The sequence below is a fragment of the Lissotriton vulgaris genome, chromosome 3_1, assembly GCF_964263255.1.
Source record: "Lissotriton vulgaris chromosome 3_1, aLisVul1.2, whole genome shotgun sequence".
NCBI classification, from domain to species: Eukaryota; Metazoa; Chordata; class Amphibia; order Caudata; family Salamandridae; genus Lissotriton; species Lissotriton vulgaris.
Window position 1 is genome coordinate 513,095,255 of NC_141689.1, and position 19,480 is coordinate 513,114,734.

At 46.9% G+C, this 19,480-nt stretch overlaps 1 protein-coding gene across 1 annotated transcript in view; it reads right to left on the reverse strand.

Moving 5' to 3' along the window:
* Nucleotides 1-19,480, reverse strand: part of SV2C (synaptic vesicle glycoprotein 2C) — a 532,655-nt gene that overhangs the window by 150,395 nt on the left and 362,780 nt on the right. The gene's annotated exons all lie outside the window — the stretch shown is intronic.

Here is a 19,480-nt window from a genome sequence, read left to right on the forward strand (position 1 = left end):
TTAAAAGGGCTGTAGGCAAGCAAGTGGCAGAGGGTATTAGGAGCTATTCTGCGTGATTGAATTGAGAGTTGGGCCTTGCGACCACCAATCGTCCAGGCTTCAACATCTTGTTCAACAAATGGTCGAACAATGGATGAAGCAAGTTTATTTTAGTAGCTTACTAGATAGTATTTGTTGAAAGGTGAAAACCTTATGAGCGGCTAACAGGTAGAATTTACAAATGGCCTCAACGTCTCAAACTGTACTATTCACATCTTCCCAGCAGATAAGGAGGGTTGTCAAGAAGAAGAGTAACATTACTCACTGCAGGCCAACAGAGACAGGCCTCATGCCATATAGTGAACCACTAGTGGTATTATGCTACCTCCCATGGCAGTCTCATGGAGTCACCCATCTAATCCTGCTAAAAAGCAGATTTTTCAGAGTGGTGACCAAAAAATACACAAATTCTGATTCTGTAGATCAGTATTCATTATTTGTGATTGCTGGTTCACACTTTGTAATCTATACATCACTTGGGTATGCAAAGAGGTTTTTTATTAACCAGCCCATGAGTGTCTCACTTACACAACCTGCATTAGCGACTACGACTGAGCCTTGAGCTACACATTTATAGATCTTGTGGTATATTTCCATAAATTGAATTATTTTCACAAACTCAGTGAGTGAATAAGTATTTGGGAGTGTTAATAGAACTCATACTCCTGAGGTATTATCCGTGGTTTGGATTCTTTACGGTTCCTGTTGGAGGCCTCAGTCTGTGGTCTTTAACTACATGCCAGGATAAAGACCAGCACTTTATGAGTTAACATACATAAAGGAAAGACATATGAATACAAATTTCTAGTGAATTTATGTAGGTTGAGCTGTCTTGCTAAACTATTCTGCATCCTGCAGTGGTATGACTTTTGTGCTCAAGAAGAAACAGTAAAAATGTGGCTGGCTTTGTTTGTGCTGAGGGCAGGTCAGGTTTTGAAGATCCACCTCTGATGTCGATCCAGAGAGATGTCACCAAACACAGCACTGCATTGAGACCTTTTTGTAATTTGAAAGCTCACTCTACGGCGAATCCATCATGTTCAAGAAGCCTCCAGTCCTGCTCATATAGAATTGAACCTTTCAGATGTCAATATCTGCTTTGCCTAACCATTCACTCATGTCAAGCCCTTGCGAGTAGTGGAAGCCCACTTCAGAAGCAGCGCTGATCTCTGGCTCAATGACAGATTTAAAATGGCTGCCCATCAGGACATAGGGGATGGGATGGGATGTTACAGCTCTATATTCCGCCTTGTTATAGGTTTCCAAACAGTGTGACTAATTCACCTCCAGCTACTTCCTCTCTGCATATGCATGATCATATAACTGGTTATCACTCCGAAGGCACATACGGATCTGCGTTTCCCATGGAAAGCAGAGGGTCCAACACAGTGATGGCTGCTTCCATCTTACCACTGCTGGCCCACTGCTTACCCCAGGAAGTGATCTAATCGGTACACTCAAATGGAGTCCAATGCCACTTCAGTTCTGCATCCTAAATACCCCCACAGGAAGCCAACTCAATAATCTAGTCAGTTCACTTTTATAATTTTAAATCTAAATAAATAACTTCCCAAAGAATGTGTATCCTTGGTGTAAACATTTGCAGATGACACAGTACTAAACATGACTGCACATACTACAAACCACAGACATGAAATCAAAAATCATCAAGAGAGGCCAAGGTGGACATGCTACCAGAAACAGCATGAGTTACGCATCAAGTACATAACAATCTAACACATACATACAAATGATTTAGTAGACAAACAATCGCAGTATTCTTGGAAGGACCAGTGGCAGTTAACATCCAGTATAAGTCAGTAGAAAAATATCCAAAAATAAATGTAGGAAGCATCATAAAAGTAATTTTAATTAGCTACTTGAATCAATATTCTGACCTTAAATTGTATTACTGACACCTTTTTATATATAGAAACCTAAGGGCTTATTTACAAACCCCTTGCCCGCCGATGCTTCACTTTTAATATGGGGAAAAGTGACGCACTGGCGGAACAAGGGGCTTGTAAATAAGCCCCACAGTTTTAATACTATTTACATCAACAAATTCAGAAATAGCTGACTAGAGTAAGAGCTACACAGGATTAAGTATTATAGGCACAGACATCACAATGTTCTGGTCGTACATACAAAAACGTGCATTGGCAAAGCTAATAGATCTGTTGTTAGCTGTCAGCTTTAGGCTTTTTCGTAGTGTGTTTTGTTTTGTCAAATTATTTGCAAAACTATTGTTCAGGAACCTGCCGGGACCTCATCAATTAAAATGTGTGTGCTTTTTAAATCACCGGCTAAAGGCAAAAATACATTTGGGTTTCAAAAAAGCCCACATTACAATAGTAGTCCCAAGCACTTAAGGGGCAGATTTATGTTAACTGGCGCATCCCCAGGGATGCGCCAGTTAACGTGTGCCACAGTGCGCCACAGCTCCGCCACCCATGGTGCGCCGCATTTATAATGCGGCGCACCATGGTGCAAAAACAGCACAGATGCGTCACGCAGCTGTGCCGGAAATGTGGAGCATTGCTGGAGTTGCGTCGCAAGCGCAACGCAGCTCCAGCAAGGCTCGGGGTACACCATGTGCACAATGCTGCATCAAGACCTACGCCTGCTTCAAGCAGGCGCAAGGTTTTGACGCAGCATTGCCCTGAAAGTGACTGAGTGAAATCTCATAGATTTCACTCAGCCACTTTCAGGAGGCGTTCCTGCGCAGGAACGAACCCCCCTGCGCAGGAACGCCTCCTTATGGCGCAGTGCTTTGCAACGTGACACATCTCCTAGATGCGTCACGTTGTAAATAGGGCGCATTGTTTGCGCCGCAGTTAAGTCAAATAAAGTGACGCAATTGCGGCGCAAAGAGGCGCAACGGCCTCATAAATCTGCCCCTTAGGCCCTAATTACGAGATTTTGGCGGAGTGGTGGTGCGGCTGCACAAACCGTCATGCCACAGCTCCGCCATAGCTCGCGCTGCCCGTCCACCTGCCATATTATGACTTTTTTGTAGTCTGGCAGGGACGCAGCATGGCAGTCCCATGGCGGTGCCTCTTTTAAAGGCGGCGGTGCCATTATAAAAGGCACCGCAGTGGGACTGAATTACACGTTGACTGTATGGCATGGCCTTGAAAGTTCATGCTGTGCAGGAACCTATGTGCATGCACACCGAGGGGCACATGTTATGCCCCCATGTGCATCCACATATGTTTGAGCCACAGGGGGCAGTCGGACCGCTGGTGCAGAGGTGGCTGGATACGCCGCTGCCACAAGTCTGGCGGTCTTCGGACCACCAGACTCGTCATAGGGCCTTTTGTGTGGGGTGCGTTCCTTGTGAAACAGCAGAATGCATGTCATTTATGCATATACTCGAAATGCCTTGGCTAACGCCAGAACTAATGATAAACATAGTTTTAATGTAGCAATTATGCAGATATATATGAATGATACCGGTATGGAAAAACAACAGCAATGTATCCAAAGCGGACACCCTTGACGGCTGCGGGTTTGTCTCCTGCTCATTGACGGTGCAGGGCAGGCTGCAAACAGGAGGGAACCCAACCATGGGTCCAAGCAAACTCTTGACTCAGTGGCGAACAGCCCCATTACTCAGGAGCTGCTCCGCTGAATGTATTCAATCCACTCCTTGCTAAAAATAGAGCAGGCCAGTTAATTGATTTTTTGTAAGCCCTCTAGCTTAGAGTAAATCTTGTAAATGTCTCGCTGGGTTTCAAGCTAATCACAGAAGGGAATCGGCGCCGGCTAAGATGATTAATGATCGCGGCAGATTCCAGCTCTCATTCTTTCAGGCTGGGTGGGTGTGCACACGGGGCTCTCTGGGTTGTACCGGGCTCTCACACACGCTGAAAACACTTTCCACTAGCCTGTACCGAGCAGGTTTCTCACCGGGGGCCGAACTGGGAACCAAAAGTAGCCCTGGCAAATGTTGTTAGACCGGCGCCCTTAGAGCATGTGCACGCGCAGTGAGGGCACCCGACCACTGCGAGAACGGCGTGGGGAGGGTCTCCTCCAAGAATATTTTTTTTAAAGAATTGTGAATACGGGGGCATATTACCAAGGGCCATTATCGCCGCTTTAGCTGGACTTTTTCCCGCTAAACCGGCGATAAATTTATCGACCTATTACCAACTGTCGCTAACACCAGCTAGCGACAGCTGGTAGGCGATAGCGGGCATTTTAGGGCCCACTTTGCATGTCAGTGATAATTATCGCTAATGACATGCAAAGTGGGCGTGCCAAAATGTCAGCGACTGAAAACAGTTGCTGCAATCGCTATCGCCTATGATCAACACAGGCGCAGTTTTGAAAATATTCGCGCTAAGCGCGAATATCTCCAAAAGCTAACTCCTGCCCTGACCAGTTCTTAGCCATGTTATCCAATGAGAGGTGGATAACATGGCTAAGAGCATTGTCACGGTAATGCCTGAATATCGCTGTATTGACTGCGATAATCACGCATTTCGCCTGTTTTTTTATCGCTGCTGAGATAAACCTGATAATAGCAAGGTATCTCAGCGATAAAAACAGGTGAAGGACGGCGATAGGAATATTCCCGCTAAGCCAACATAGCGATAATTATCGCTAGTTGTTGGTAATATGCCCCACGGTGTGTTTTACAATATATTTTTCATTATCGAACCTTGTCCAATCACTGAATGGATGGATGAAAAGTGGAAATAGGTCTGCATGGCTCAATAAATGAATAGTTGGATGGTGTGGGTGGATGAATGAATTCAAGAACACATGATAAAGACTTTAAGCTATGTGGAGCAAATGGTCTCAAGGTACTGGCCCGGGTGGGTGCTGGTTTTCATTTCAACTTCTGCATTATACTGTCACCCTCCCCAAACACTACTACCACCAATCCATATGAAACATGCATAGCCTGGGTGTTTTTTACACAGTGCACTGATTTAGCACTTCAAAGGACTAAGCACAAACCATTAAGCTTTGACCTAATATGGGAGAGAGAATGAGGTAACCACGTATCGGCTGAATCGCTCAAAACCTTTTGCATCAATCCCGGCTTCCCCTTGAGTACATTGTGCAGTCCTAGGCAATGACTTTTTTCACGGCGCCTCCTTTTCTTTCGTCATCACTTGAGAGCACCTTCAAATACACCAGTTAAGAGTGAGCGCTGCACAAAAAGCAAAAGAGTAGAATTTTACTCCATCTATAATAACATCCTTTGCCATGAATAGAGGACAAAAGACAGACTTTCTCTTCATTCACTAGTAGCATTGTCGTCAGGATGGTAGTGGGATAATTAATAATTCTAAATCCATGAGTAAAACCTGTCATTTCTAATGCAATGTTATATTTAATATACTGAACTTTACGTTGCAAAGATCACATTAAAAATACAAAAAGAGTTTTATATTTTGAAGAATCCATATTACACATGTACTTGACTCTCTCCGCCAAGCAACAGCAGGCCCCTCACCCCCATAGCCGGCACCAAAGCTCTGAAGGTTAGCCACTGATGGCGACCCTGCAGGAGACAGGCACCACCTACATACCAACACAAATGGTCCTGAAGCACTCTTTGAAACCATTTGTTTTTGTTTTATTTATTGATAAGGCCGAAATTTGGCCGGCCAAACTTCTGCTGCAAACCGGCCCCAACAGGATTGAAACCGGCCCCCAACCTGGAAGCCCTCTGGGGAAATGCCCAGTGCCCAGTAGTGCCAGTCTGACTTTGCTGGGAAGCAAAAGCACCCCTGGCAAAACTGTTCAAACAAGTCCTACTCCCTTCCACCTCTCTCATCTCTTTCTCATTTCTTCTCTTCCCTCTCTCTCTCCTTCTTTCCCCTCTCTCTCTCCTATAGCACCTACTTTGTCTGATGCAATTATCTTGGGGGAGCTGAAGAAAATGGCAGAGGAGTCAGCAGTGGCCTCTGCCTTCAAAAACAGACCTCCGATGGCTTCAACTTCCCTTGGGAATGCCCATTGGAATAAAAGGTCTGTCCAGCAGAGGAGCATTGCCCCACTGCTCAAAAGGAAAAATACAATGATAATAACATGTTGTTATTATCATTGCATTTTTGCTTTCGGGCGGGGATGGCCAGAGAAGGGGAAAAGAGTGGTTTGCACTCCTCAAGTGGGCATGATTGCTTGACCGGCCTTCTCGGGCCGGCCAAACAGTCATGCACACTTTGCATCTTCCCCACCAGGCTGCATTACACAGCCTGGTGAGGAACATGCAAAGCCTCCCATTCCCCATCTGAGCGCTGAACCATGGTGGTCAGACCACTCCCAACGCTGCATTGCAGCGTTGTGGTTGGCTATGGAGAGTCTGGGTGGGTGCCTTCTGCTGCCGTCAGAGTCAGGAAGAAGGAAGTGGACCAGGGAGAGGTGCCGGCTGGCCAGCCCAGGTAAGTTTTTTTATTTTAGCCCCTCCCACCCACCCCCATCCCACCACTCCCCTCTGGTAGCAACTGCTAGTGTATATATGTGACTTACTGTCACCAGCTTGTACCTTTTAAGGGCTAATATTACCAAGGTTTCATACTACCAGGAATTAACCATACTCATTCAATTGACCTTCAGAGAACTTCACTCTGTCACAGAGGAATCCAGTCGTGATATGTACGCAATACGCATAGAACTCAAGCGTAGTTACACAACCCTCTGAGCTCTAAGATGAGTTTTATGTAGGGAGCCAAGTTGCCCAATGGGGAAAATTCCCTCATCACTGTGCAAAACCAGTTCCTAGTTAGGTAAGCACTGTTTATCTTAAACAACCTTCTCTACCCTTTAGCAGGGTTGTATGTCTTAACAACGACTTCCCCAACATCGACTTCCCAAACAACGAGTTCCTAACCACGACCTTGTCTTAACCACGTTTTTTTTACCAGGCATTCCTTTACCACGTTTTTTCATGGTCAAGGAATGCCTGCTAAATAAAATTGTTTCCAGCTAGTACCCCGATTCCCTCCACCCCTTAACAACGAATTTCCCTCTCCCTTAAAGCAAACACGATCACCCACACACCCTATAAAGTAACCCCAACCTCTACAAATGATTCTCCCGACCCCTGTATATTTACCCCAAACACCTCTCACTTTAAAAACGAATTCCCTTTTTCTAAAAATAACTTGATTACCCTTAAACCCTAATTACTAAACTCCAACCCCTGAAATCTATCTCAAAATCCCAGATCCCCTTTAACTTAACCTCTTACCTGTTCCTCAACGTCTCTTCTCTGAACTTTCTGCTTTTAGATGGTGACATCAGCTTTGCACTAACATGCAACGAAATTCCTCTCTCGAGGGTGACACTTTTACAGAAATTAGGACGGCAGAGTGGTGCTCAAAGGTGGGCAAAAGCATGACGCTTCACATCACGTACATTACGCATGTGAGAGTTACACACGTAGTGCAGGCTAGGAAACATTCTGAACAACGACTTTCCTGAATTCCTCCCTGCCCGAACACTAGACCGTTGTTCGGGCAAGTCTTTGTTCGTCTAAGTCGTTGTTCTGGCAAGTCGTTCTTCCGCTTTCGTGACTCCGGAACTCGTGTTGATTAGAATGTTTCCCCTTTAGCAGTGCAGGACCGAGACTGAAGTCAGCTTCAGAAAATGGGGGAAGGATTAACAGTATCATCACAACACTTGCATCAAGAAACGACTTTGTAAAGCTCCTAGACCAATTTAGTAAAATCAAAAGCATTTTCTGATTAAAATAAGGCCAAAACAGCAGAATTAGATAATTCACTGGAAAGTTATAGCTTCTTAGAGTGACTGTTCCATTTCACATGGCTCCTCCAGTCTGCACGGACAGGCAATGAACATTTCTGCACAGTACTTGTAAGGGGCAATTCGAGGCTCCTTCTTCCTCCAATCCCATAACACAACTCCCAGCTCCAGGTTGCCCCTAGCCGTCAGTCAGGCCAATAGGGCTGGATGAAAGTCAGTTGTCTTGTCATGCAGGCACACTTTACAGCTTCTACCCTCACAGAGTTCCTGAAGAGGTGTCTTTGGCTTGTAGATAGAATCTCCCTCTGATATTTTGTGAGTCTCTTTAAGTCAGTACACCCTGCCCCCCTGCTCTCCCTTTGAGGCCCCAGCCCAGTCCTTGGTGTTGACTCCAAAGTTCTCTGGAGATTCTGCTTTCCAAATACCAGTTCACAGTAAGTGTATGGTAGCTTTGTCACTCAATTTAAAGTTCAGGGGACCGATGTAGGTCTCCAATTACCGGTCAGTAACGGCCGATTTCGGCCGTTACCGACTGGTATTTGGGATTTGACATGTAGGTAGGCTTAATTTACAGAATCGGTATATTTACCGATTCGGTAAATTTACCGATTCTGTACAATACCGAATCGGTAAATTTACCGAATCGGTCAATACAGATGTAGGTGGCACTGAAAACCGTGCCACAGGCCATTACTGATTCGTTATTTATCATGTAATACTATTACATGGTAAATAACAAATTCCAGTGTACATGCACATCTGTGCATGTACACCGGTGCCATGTGGCACACAGACATGCCCTAAGGGCATGGATGTGTATCACATGACACACAAGGCAAAACCAGGGGTGCAACAGGGTGTCAAAGTGATACCCTGTCACCTTTGCAAAATCGGTAATTTTACCGAATCAGTATTTACCGATTCATTAATTGGCATTGATTCCTATGGACCTGTAGGCAATTACCGAATTCATACAGATTCGGTAAAAATTACCGAATTTTTACCTACATCTGATTTACCGAATCTAGAATACCGAATCGGTAAAATTCGGTATTCTAGAGTCGGTAAATCAGATTTACCTACATCTGGGGCCAAGAAACAAATCTCCACCATGTCTAGTGTCTAAGGTGCTCTTTGGCGAATGTCCGGTTGAGCCAATTGGGGGATAAGCCTTGATGCTGAACCTTTTGTAGAACAAAACTCCCGCCCTGACTCATGGTCAGGGCGGGTCACACTTTCACCAACAAGCTAATTTGCTTCTCTCCCAAGTACTGCATCAAGCAAACATGTGATTCTGTTCCCCTGCCTCCTCTCACTTCCAGCTGCCCCCGTTTGATCTCAGTAGCTCTCCGGTCCCACACAAGCTTCACTCCCCCCTTCAGAGGGTTGGTGTTTCTGAGGCTATATGCTCTCATCTGAACGACAGGCAGCAGCACACCAGTCTCCACTCTGATCCAATCCTATCCAATCCAATGCAATTCAAAGCTCCTCACTGAAACCCCAACAGATACAGCATCTATCAGAGGTGAGGTGGAGCACCCTATTCAGTGGCGGCTGGTGACATCTGAAAGTGGCGAGGTGTAAAAGTTGGGGATTATTGTAAAGAGGGTTTGGGGCATTTTAAAGCACATCTGAAAAAATAGGAAGGTTTATAAAGCACAGACATTACCCAAAGGGTTTAGAGCACTTTACAATAAAACAGGTTTGTTAGAACTGGGGGTCTCCAGTTGGCTGAGGCAGTTACCTTAGCCCAAATAGGGACCCTTGCTTCTAGTCAGCGAAATGAGGTACACCCTCTTTGATAACCCCAGCTCACCCCCTGGTAGATTGGCACGAGTAGCCAGGCTTATCTTCAAGGCAATGTGTAAAGTATTTGCAAACACACTCCCAGTGACACAGTGATAACAACACAAATGGACACCACACTAATGTATGAAAATAGTGGTATCTTTCTCAAGAAGAAAAATACGGTAATGAGCAGTTCACGATTTTCAAATGCAGTACTAATGCAATGCTATGCAGTTCATAAAGCAGGTCGTATTGTCAGACCAATGCAGTTTGTAATGCAAGAATAATGCAATCCTCAATGCAAGTAATCAGGCACTTCGTAATGCAAGAATAATGCAATCCTTTATGCACGTAATCAGGCAGCTCGTAATGCAAGTGTAACGCACTTCTTAATGCTAGTAATAAGACAGTTTGTAATGCGAGAATAATTCAATCCTCTATGCACATAATCAGGCAGTTCGTAATGCAAGTATAACGCACTCCTTAATGCAAGTAATAAGGCAGTTTCAAATGCGAGAATAATTCAATCCTCAAAGCACATAATCAGGCAGTTAACAATTCAGGAATAATACAATCCCTAATGCAAGTAATAAGGCAGTTCGTAATGTAGGAATAATACCAGGCCAATCAACGTGATTAGCGCGGGTACCACTAGGCCTCAACCACAGACAACAGTCCTGAACTTAGGAGGGCGGCTCCTGTGCCGCCGGGCTGGTCCTGGCCACTCGAGGACTCAGCACGTCTAACACAATGCAGCAGGAGAGAGATTGGAGCACTCCTGTACTCCTCCTGGACGCCTCCCCGGGACCCACATGCTTGCGGCTCCCAACCGGAGTCCAAGCCTTACCTGAGGGATGCGCTGTCTCGCTCTCTTTCTCTAACCACCCGTCGGACGTCCTGCTGGGCACTCCCAATGATGAAGCAGCGCCGATGAAAGGCGACTCTGTAGACGGACAGGTTATGGCGCTGCCTTCTCCGTTGCTGACGATCTAGGGCAGATCATTCTGGCGAACAACGATCACGATTACCTCACAGCTTCCTTAGCTTTACGAAATCCTTTAGCCTGTTGCGGCTCGGGCCGGCGGCAGCGACCTTGAACTGCAGCCTCCGTTACGATGAAGGCTCGTGCCACAAACAGCTACACAGCAGCGTGACAATGATTCATGTTGCAGGGGCCCTGCAGTTACGCAGCACTTTACAACCAGCACCACGGACCCCACGCAGTCTCAGGCTGCACATGCACACGCACAAAGCGTCGCTGAGACTCGGATGGGCTTCGAGCCACACAGTCCCGGGGTAATGCTTACGAAGGTCTCAGGCTGCAAAAAGCACACGCACACAGCGTCGCTGAGACACACTTGGAAACTTTGATGTTCCTGAGTTTCCACAACAGGGAGCCAGCTCTCCTCGGGCCCTTGGAGACAAGTTACTTCTGGACACAGCACATAGCAAAGTCCTTTCAGGCAGGGGGACACAGCACACAGCAAAGTCCCTTAGTTAAATCGCAAACTGCATGCCAGCCCTAGAACACACAGCAAGGGTCAGTCTTTCTCGTCAGTCTCTTCAGATGTTCATCCTTGGCAGAGGTTCCTCTTGACCACAAAGTAATTTCAATCCTTTCAGTCTTGAACAGTCCAATGTTTAGGGGTTTCAGCTCTCATAGTTATACCCCTAAATGTCTTTGAAGTCTTTGTGTTTAGGGTGCACTGACCATTGTCCAAAACCAGTTCTGAGTATCTCCCTGCCAGTAACACCTTCATCCTTTGATTGTGGGGTCTGGTTCCTCCATCACTCAGCAGGAGGTGGAGCCATTCTTTTATGGCAGCAGCCCAGGCCTCTTCACATCCAGGGGGCTACTCCTCCCCCCTCCACTCCAGATGCAGGTCAGCCTGTTGCTGTCTCCCCTAGTCCTCCCCTGGGTCAAGACATTTCCCAGATCCCATCACATTAAAATCCAGACAGTCAATCCACAGCCAGGAAGAGGCACACTGAATTGATAGAACAAAAAAACAGCCACTTCTAAAAGTGTGGTTTCTAAATACACAATTCAAAAACCACCTTCACAAAAAGATGTGTTATTAAATTGTGAGTTCAGGCACACTAAACGTTACCTCTCCATCTTAAGCCTATGGGAAGAAAGGCTGAAAACATATTACACAGCCTTCCCCTTTCTGTCATATGGGCAAGATGGCCTTGCAACAGTGAAAAACGAATAGGAGAGTATTCCACTGTTAGGACATGGCACTCACCTCAGTACATGTCCTACCTTTCACAGACACTGCACCCTGCCCAGGGGGGTACCTTGGGCCTACTATAGGGGTGTCTGATGTGCATGGAAAGGAAAGGGTAAGGCCCGGCAAGTGGGTGCACTTGTCAGGACAACATGGCAGTTAGCAAACTGTGCGCAATCACTGTAGTGGCAGGCCTGAGTTCTCTCTTTAGGACTGCTTGTGTGGGTGGCACAATTAGTGTTGCAGGCCCACTAGTAGCATTTGCATTACCAGCCATGGCACACATAGTGCACTTTACTAGTAAGGCAAACATACCAATTATGGAAAACCAATTACCATAACACTTCATACAGAGAGCAAATGCACTTTAGCACTGATCAGCAGTAGTAAAGTGCCCAGAGTCCTAAAACCAACAAAAACAGGTCTGAAACAATACAGGAGGAAGGCAAAAAGATCCGGGATGACCCTGCATAAAGGGCTAAGTCAAACAAGGTTTCATTACAAGCGATTTAATTTTTACAAACTGTTGCTAGTTATGAACATTAGAAAAGGCACAAAGAAGTGGGAAGATGTCTTATGATTGCTTGTAAGTAAGATGCCACTTGTGCATCTTTTTTACCTTATAATGTATATCTAGATATGAATATAATTTATAAGTTCAAAAGATATACGTATTCTGTCACTGTGCGCTACTGATCAAGCTAGCTGCACTGCACATGTGCTAACTCCCTGGACTGGTCACAATGGGAACTGGCTCCTCCATGGATTTCCTTTCCCTGGGATTATTCTACAGCGGAGAAAACTACAGACCAAAGCCTCTTATCTCTTACCAGGCAGCCCATATTTTTGTTTATGTCCTGAAACAATGACTTGAATGTATTGCTTGCATTTGTGAGGGGTGGAAGAGCCTGCTTTTGGCAAATCAATTGTTTTATTCAAGCTTCAAGCCCTTTGTCAGGCCATAAATACCGGGCTCACAGGATCTGCTGTAAAACTATGTTGGTGAAGGAAATTCCAGGCTCTTGCCTTTGATGTGCAAGCACCACGACAGTCTATTGTAAATTTTACATGTTTTATTTCTTCATTTGTGCAAGCAGCAGATCACAGTATATTGGCAGTACGTAGCAGGCTGGGGTGAAATTAAGGGTACAGGGGCTGGGGTAAGGGTACATGTGGTGGAGCACTGGTACACAGGGCCGGACTGGGAACTGAAAGCAGCCCTGGCAAATTTTGCAAGACCAGCCTCCGTCCGGCGCGTAGCGAGCCGACGAAAATGGTTAATTTTACAACACTTTTTTCATTACATATTCAAATTGTATCAACTTTCAAAGCACAGTAAATAGTAGATGATGACCTTAAAGAACATCAAGTTACCCACCCAGTCATATGTACCCATAGGCATTCTTTCAGAGAGCACCAAAAATAGACACAAGTAGTGAATCAGAGAGAACAAAGTAAAAGTGAAACCAGCCCCCACATGGTGTGTAGCGAGCAAGCGAAGTGAGCAACCACTACTAGCTGGGAGCATGAACAAGCACTGAGTCCGGCAATAGGTCTGGCTATGTTTTTACGCGGGGAGGAGAGGGAGACAGAAGAGGTGAAAGGGAGAAGTAGAGGGAGTAGAAGAGGAAGAGAATGAGAGAGAAGGAGTGGAATGAGAGAAAGATGGGGAGAGAAAGATGAGGAGAGGGATGGAAAAAGAGAGAGAGGGAGGGGAAGATAGAGGGAGAGAAAGGAGAGGGGGAGAGAGGGAAGGGAGGAAATAGAAGGAGAGAGATGAGAGATAGAGAGGGGAGAGAGAGGGCGCGTGAGGGAGCGAGAGAGAGGGAAAGAGAAATAGAGAGGGGGATGGAGGGAGTGAGAGGGGGGAGAGAGAGAGAGAGCGGTAGGTATAGAGAGAGTGAGAGGGATAGAGAGCGCCTGAGGGAGCGAGAGAGAGGGCGCGTGAGGGAGCGAGAGAGAGGGAAAGAGAAATAGAGAGGGGGATGGAGGGAGTGAGAGGGGGAGAGAGAGAGCGGTAGGTATAGAGAGAGTGAGAGGGATAGAGAGCGCCTGAGGGAGCGAGAGAGAGGGATAGAGAAATAAAGAGAGGGGGAGGAAGGGAGGGAGAGAGAGAAAGGGAGTGAGGGGCAAGAGAAAGAGAGGGAGAGAGAGAGGAGAAATAGGGAGAGGGAGAGAAATGGGGAGAGAAATACAGGGATAGAAAAGAGAGGGAGGGATAGAGAGAGGGAGAAAGAAAAAAATGATAGAGAGAAAGAGATTGAGAGTGAGAGAGGAACCGAGAGAGATATGGGGATAGAGAGGGGGGATAGAGGGAGAGTGAGAGAGGGATAGAGAGAGAGAGAGAGAGAGAGAGAGAGAGAGAGAGAGAGCAAGAGAGGGAGCGAGGAAGGGAGAGAGGAGGGCAAAAGAAGGGGGCGCGAGAGAGAGAGAGAGAGAGATATCACACTGTTCCCTTTTCTGTCCGCATTTGTCTTTTCTTCTTCCTTTCATCTCTACACCCACGACTGGCTCTGCTTCAGCCACCTATGGGGCAACACAACATACATGCTAGACAGAGCACGACTGTGCTACCTGTACCTCCCAATATCGACAGCAGGCAACAATTAAACCAAAAGCTCCATAGTCTAAGAGACGTTTTAAGGTGATGGACATGAGATAAATGCACATCCACTGAGTCTGAAATGGAACACATTACACAGTCTGTGCTTATCCGAACACCAGCCAAGGATCGAGCTTCCCTGGACCAAACTTGGACGCCTCTGAGTCAGCATTTCAAAACTTGTAAACTGCAGCAGATCCAAAGGAAGAGACAACTTATTTTACATCACGTTTGTCAGCCTAACTTTCCTTTGCTCCCCAAAGTGCAAACAAATGTGTGATCATACGATTATCTCCAAGGTTTAAACACAACTGGGTTTTTAGTGAAAAATAAGTAGATTTCACTGTTAGGAATTCTCACTAAGGCACATGATAAGGTAATTGCTGATTACTAATATTAATCCAACCCATGACTAGGCCGTGATTTAAGTAGGAGAACGAACAAAGCAGCCAGCCAGCCTGCTGCATTATCTTACTTCAGTTCTCCTACTTTAATTGCGGCCTGCCGGCCTGGCCGCCTGCTCCAATCGATTGGAGTACTTGCTGTTTTATGTACTATTTTAAAACTTTACATTTTGTTATTTTTATTATGTGTGCTCCTGCCCTTCCTTCATTATTCGTGTTGACCTCCCACCCGCCCTCTGTCCACTGCCTATGTTGCCCTAACCCGCTCGCCCGCCAATGTCCATGTTCACCCCACCTGCTCTCCCTTCATTGTCCAAGTTGCGCCAATCCACCCTCCCTCAGTTGTCTCAGTCTGTGGTGCCCTCCACCCACCACCCCCTTGTTCTCCGTATTGACCCCAACACACCCTCCACTCTGATGGTTGTGTTGCCTATCCATTTTCTGTGTTGCCACTGAACTCTGTTGTCCATGTCTCAATCCCTCACCTGCCCTCTCTCGGACTGTTGCACATGATAGCCATAATCTGCTCTACCTCCATTGTCAATGTTGTGCCTGCTTCTCCGTTGTCTGTTTTGCTCCTTCACCCACAATAACAAAAAAATACACTGTAACGCTGGCGCTGCTGCCCGCATCATCACTTTTTTCTCACACACTGCATTATCTGTGCTGCCCTCCATGCTCATCCTTCCTCCCTCGTGGTCTCTCTTACTGCCCTATCTCTCACAAAAATAAAAGTACAATGTCCTATTGCTTTACTTTCTTTTTACTTTCAGTCATGCTGCCCTGCAGCCGCGCTGCTGTGTGACCTGGCTAAACAACGTTGACAAAGCCAATACCTCTCACAGGCGAGATTGTCTCTATATTTTTCCATCTTAGAGATACGTTTAGTGAAGATGTAGATAGTATCACTTGAATTGCCAGGTGACGAGTCAGGTATCATCAAGGGAGGTCAAGGCAGCAGCCTTGTCGAAATTATGATAATTTCCATATCATTAACAGACTGGTTGATGTAGTGACGACAGCTGCTGTAAGTCATATTGGTAGCATGAGCCCTGACAAGAAGCCCTCTATAGTTCTCCACGCTCAATAACACTAGTTCTTCAACAGAATAATACTGTGCCAGCCCATTCGGGTCGCCAGCTGCAGGTGCTTTGAGCCGCCGATCTACCTTACCAGCATACACGCTCACACGTTTATGAAGGGCGGGTGAGAGACTTCACTTCCCCGATGCATTTGCCCCTCACTCCTCCTAGCTTTGTATGCACCGTAGCTGAGGTAGGTAGGCATGTTCCCGCTGACCGATGTTCAGCAGTCAGCACTGAGGCTGGGTGTACCCGAGAACATGGCCAATCACTGTGTTACTTCATGCTCTTCCCATCACACACAGCACCAGTGATGGCCTTGCTTGTGAAGTTGAAGAGAGCAGTTGTTTTGTCTCAGCCTCCCCAGCACAGGACGCGTGCTTCCAGGTCCTGCACGAGTGGCTGTTTTTTGTTTCTCTTTCTCTCTGATTCTCTCTCTCCATTTGCGCTCTTGTTTCCCACTTTTCTGTCTCTTAGCCCCTGGCCTCATTCCCTATTTTTTTCCAATACTGAAAAAGCACCGTTGACAAGGCAGCGACGGTTTCTGTTAAATAATTTATGGCCTTTTGGGGAAAGTCACGCTCCCAAAAATCAAAACTCAACCTATAACAAACTATTAGGGATGGACAGGCTGGTGGCATTTAAAAGCAAACCGCCTGCAAACCGGGAAATGTTCCAGTGCGAGTTCACATAGAAATAGTAGTGGCTGTTGTTGACCCTGTTCTGTGGCCTATATCCCAAGAATAGTGAGACGTCACACCATCCATTTTACGGCGCAGTTTTACAAATACATCTGTTCTTAGTGTACAATGCATGCTTTGCAGTGATATGTGTTTCGCCACCTACTCACATGCTTGGAAACCCACAGGGCCCATTCAGTATTTCATCCCACCGAGGTCTAAAGAATGAGTAACCGCACATTTTTTTTTTTTTTCCTTTGGGTGAGGGCTTGTAAAGTCCTTAGGATTTAGGAGAGCACTTTAAGAACCGATTTGGGGCGATGTGAGTGACTTGCGGGCCCCGTGACCCGGTTACTGTTTCCGGAGATTAGGACCATGCTTCATCACTCAGGCTGGGTAAAGACCAGGGCGGCCTGGCGAAGACAATAGGAGCATTGCCTGATCAAGAGGATGTGGGTAACTTTAGCTAATTGAAGAAGCAAGGAAGGCTGAACAAGGGCAGGCTCTAGCTGGCGAGCGGCGTACCATACAGAGCTGTGCAAATACGGTCAGTGCTGGTAACTGTCGGATTGAACTCTCTAGACCAGAGACCACCACCACTGTGCGACGCCCGCCAACTGTTTGTGAATGTGAAGGCAAACATTCATCATGTCATGATTAATTGATTTGGTGCCGGGGCCAGCCCAGGGCGGAAACACTTACCTCCTGCTGTTGGTGGCAGTGGCATAAACAGGCTAGCCAATTAAATTATGGCTGCTCCGGTCTGCTCCTCTCGCCACTGTCGTGATGCTGCAGCCTGTAGGGCACCAGTCACGCGCAGTTTTAATTTCTCAATGCGCAATTGCGCATGCGGGAATTACATCAGCCGCACCCTAGAGAGGCGAGTAGACGCGCCGGAGAAGGAGATAGGGCATAATTCTGCGAGCTGCGCACAGGCACCTCCTCCTCCTCCTGAAACATATGTTTAGGTTGCACTGCATTGCACACGGTCACGGGTCAATCAGACTTGCTGCTGACGCGACGCTAGTATTATTTAGTATTCACTCAGGCCTGTGCACTCCAGCTTGGAACTTGGAACACTTGGAAAGCCTGAGACTGTGAGAGTCTCAGACACGAGTCACACAACACCTGGTGACTGACGTGAGTAACGCTGTGACGGTCGGACCGAAAATCGGCCCCCCCAGCCACAAAACCGGCCCCCTATTTGAAAACCGGCCCCCACCCCTTCCAGCCGACCGGGGGATTGCCCGGTGCCCAAAAGCACCAGTCCGGGCCTGCTGGTACAGTAGTTTTAGACGGAGCAAGTAGGAAACACAGAAGAAGCTTCCCACAGGAGGGTATGTGATAAGAGCCGGTTTGACAGGGAGAGGGCACGCCAGGACAAGGGCTGGCAGGCAAAGAGGGAGGAAAGAGGCTGCCTGGAGCCGTCTAGCATAACCGGGCCTCAAGCAGCGCGGGCTCTGGGGCACCTGGCTACACAGAAGGCAGGAGCTCTATCCGCTGTGAGGCCGGTATGAGACCGAGAGTTAGTCTCATATGGTGTTTACATTTATCACTGCAGCGATATTCAAATCATATGAATATCATTGCGGTTAAGCATCACTTTATAATACATGTATGTATGTATGATGAGTTGTGCGTCAATCAGAGTGCGTCTCGCCTCTTCTCTTTCCTTCTTTGCTGCAGAATAGATGTTCCCAGTCCTGGGCATTCATTTAACATACTGGTGCGTTCTGGGTAGGGAGACCAGACGGCCCGGATTTTCCCGGACTGTTCCGGTTTTTGGAGAAATGTCCCGGTGTCCCGACACTTTTTTTTAAATTTAAGAAATTGGGTAGTGCCTGGGTTATTTAAAGAAATGTTGCGTTTTTTAAGGGAGGGTCAGGTGAACCTGCATGTTAATCACAGTGTTGTGCAAGCTCACATTTCGACCGGCCCTCTTAGAAACGGGGACAGAAGTTCGATTCATTAAACTCTCCTGCTGTGGAGCTTCGCCTCATTGAAGCAGCACAGCGGATTTACTGAGGTGTGAATCAGGGCTGCAAAGGACATAGGGCAAGCCTGCCCACCAGCAGCCGTACCCTGGAGCTCTTCGCAGAACGGGAGGTAAAGTTATGTAAAAATGGGAGGTAAAGTAATGTCATTTTATTTTTTTAAAGAACACAAAATAAATACTGAGACGGGGGCTGCAGCTTTAAGTCACCCCCGGCTCACTAATGTGCAGGTGAAGAGGCCTCTAATGCACATGTCGGGCTGGCCTGAGAAAGGCTGCAATCCAACCTGACATGCGTACTTGGGCCCGGGTGCCCTGACGAAGAGTACTGTCTGTTAACATCGTTAAGCTCCACCTTCTCAGGTCCGCTTGCGAAGCACTCCAAGACCCACCTTGCTCTCGATACACCTGACACAATACTGTCTGCAACTGGCCTGTGGCTGAAGGCTGACTGCAGAGGGCATGAATAGTTTACTCACAATGATTGGGGGGCCAAAATACGAGTGGGGCAACACCCCAATGCCCTAATGGAGGCACTCCCGGACTCTATTCTAATTCGCCACGCCTACAGTCTCTCCTTTATGGCAAGTTCCCTGCTATCTGAGTGGCCAATTCAAGCTTTCCAAATGTTTACACTAGCAATGTTAAAGAAGAAGCTGCTCTTGTGTTCCCTCCCAATGAATACCAAGGCTAGTCTCACCGAGACTGGTTTGTAACCTCTGGTCTAAGGCTTCAGTGGAGGACAGGCTGACACCATATCTTACCTCCTCTCCTTCGAAGATTCACAGGGAGGACATCCCTCTCTTATCTACTACCAGCCGTACTAGGAAGATAGCTATCCTCCCCTACAGATCACCGTGAGGTTCTGCAAAGCGACACCAGCCTTTCTGTAGGTCTGTACTGCAAGGAACAGGACAGCTGTGCACCTGTGGCTGA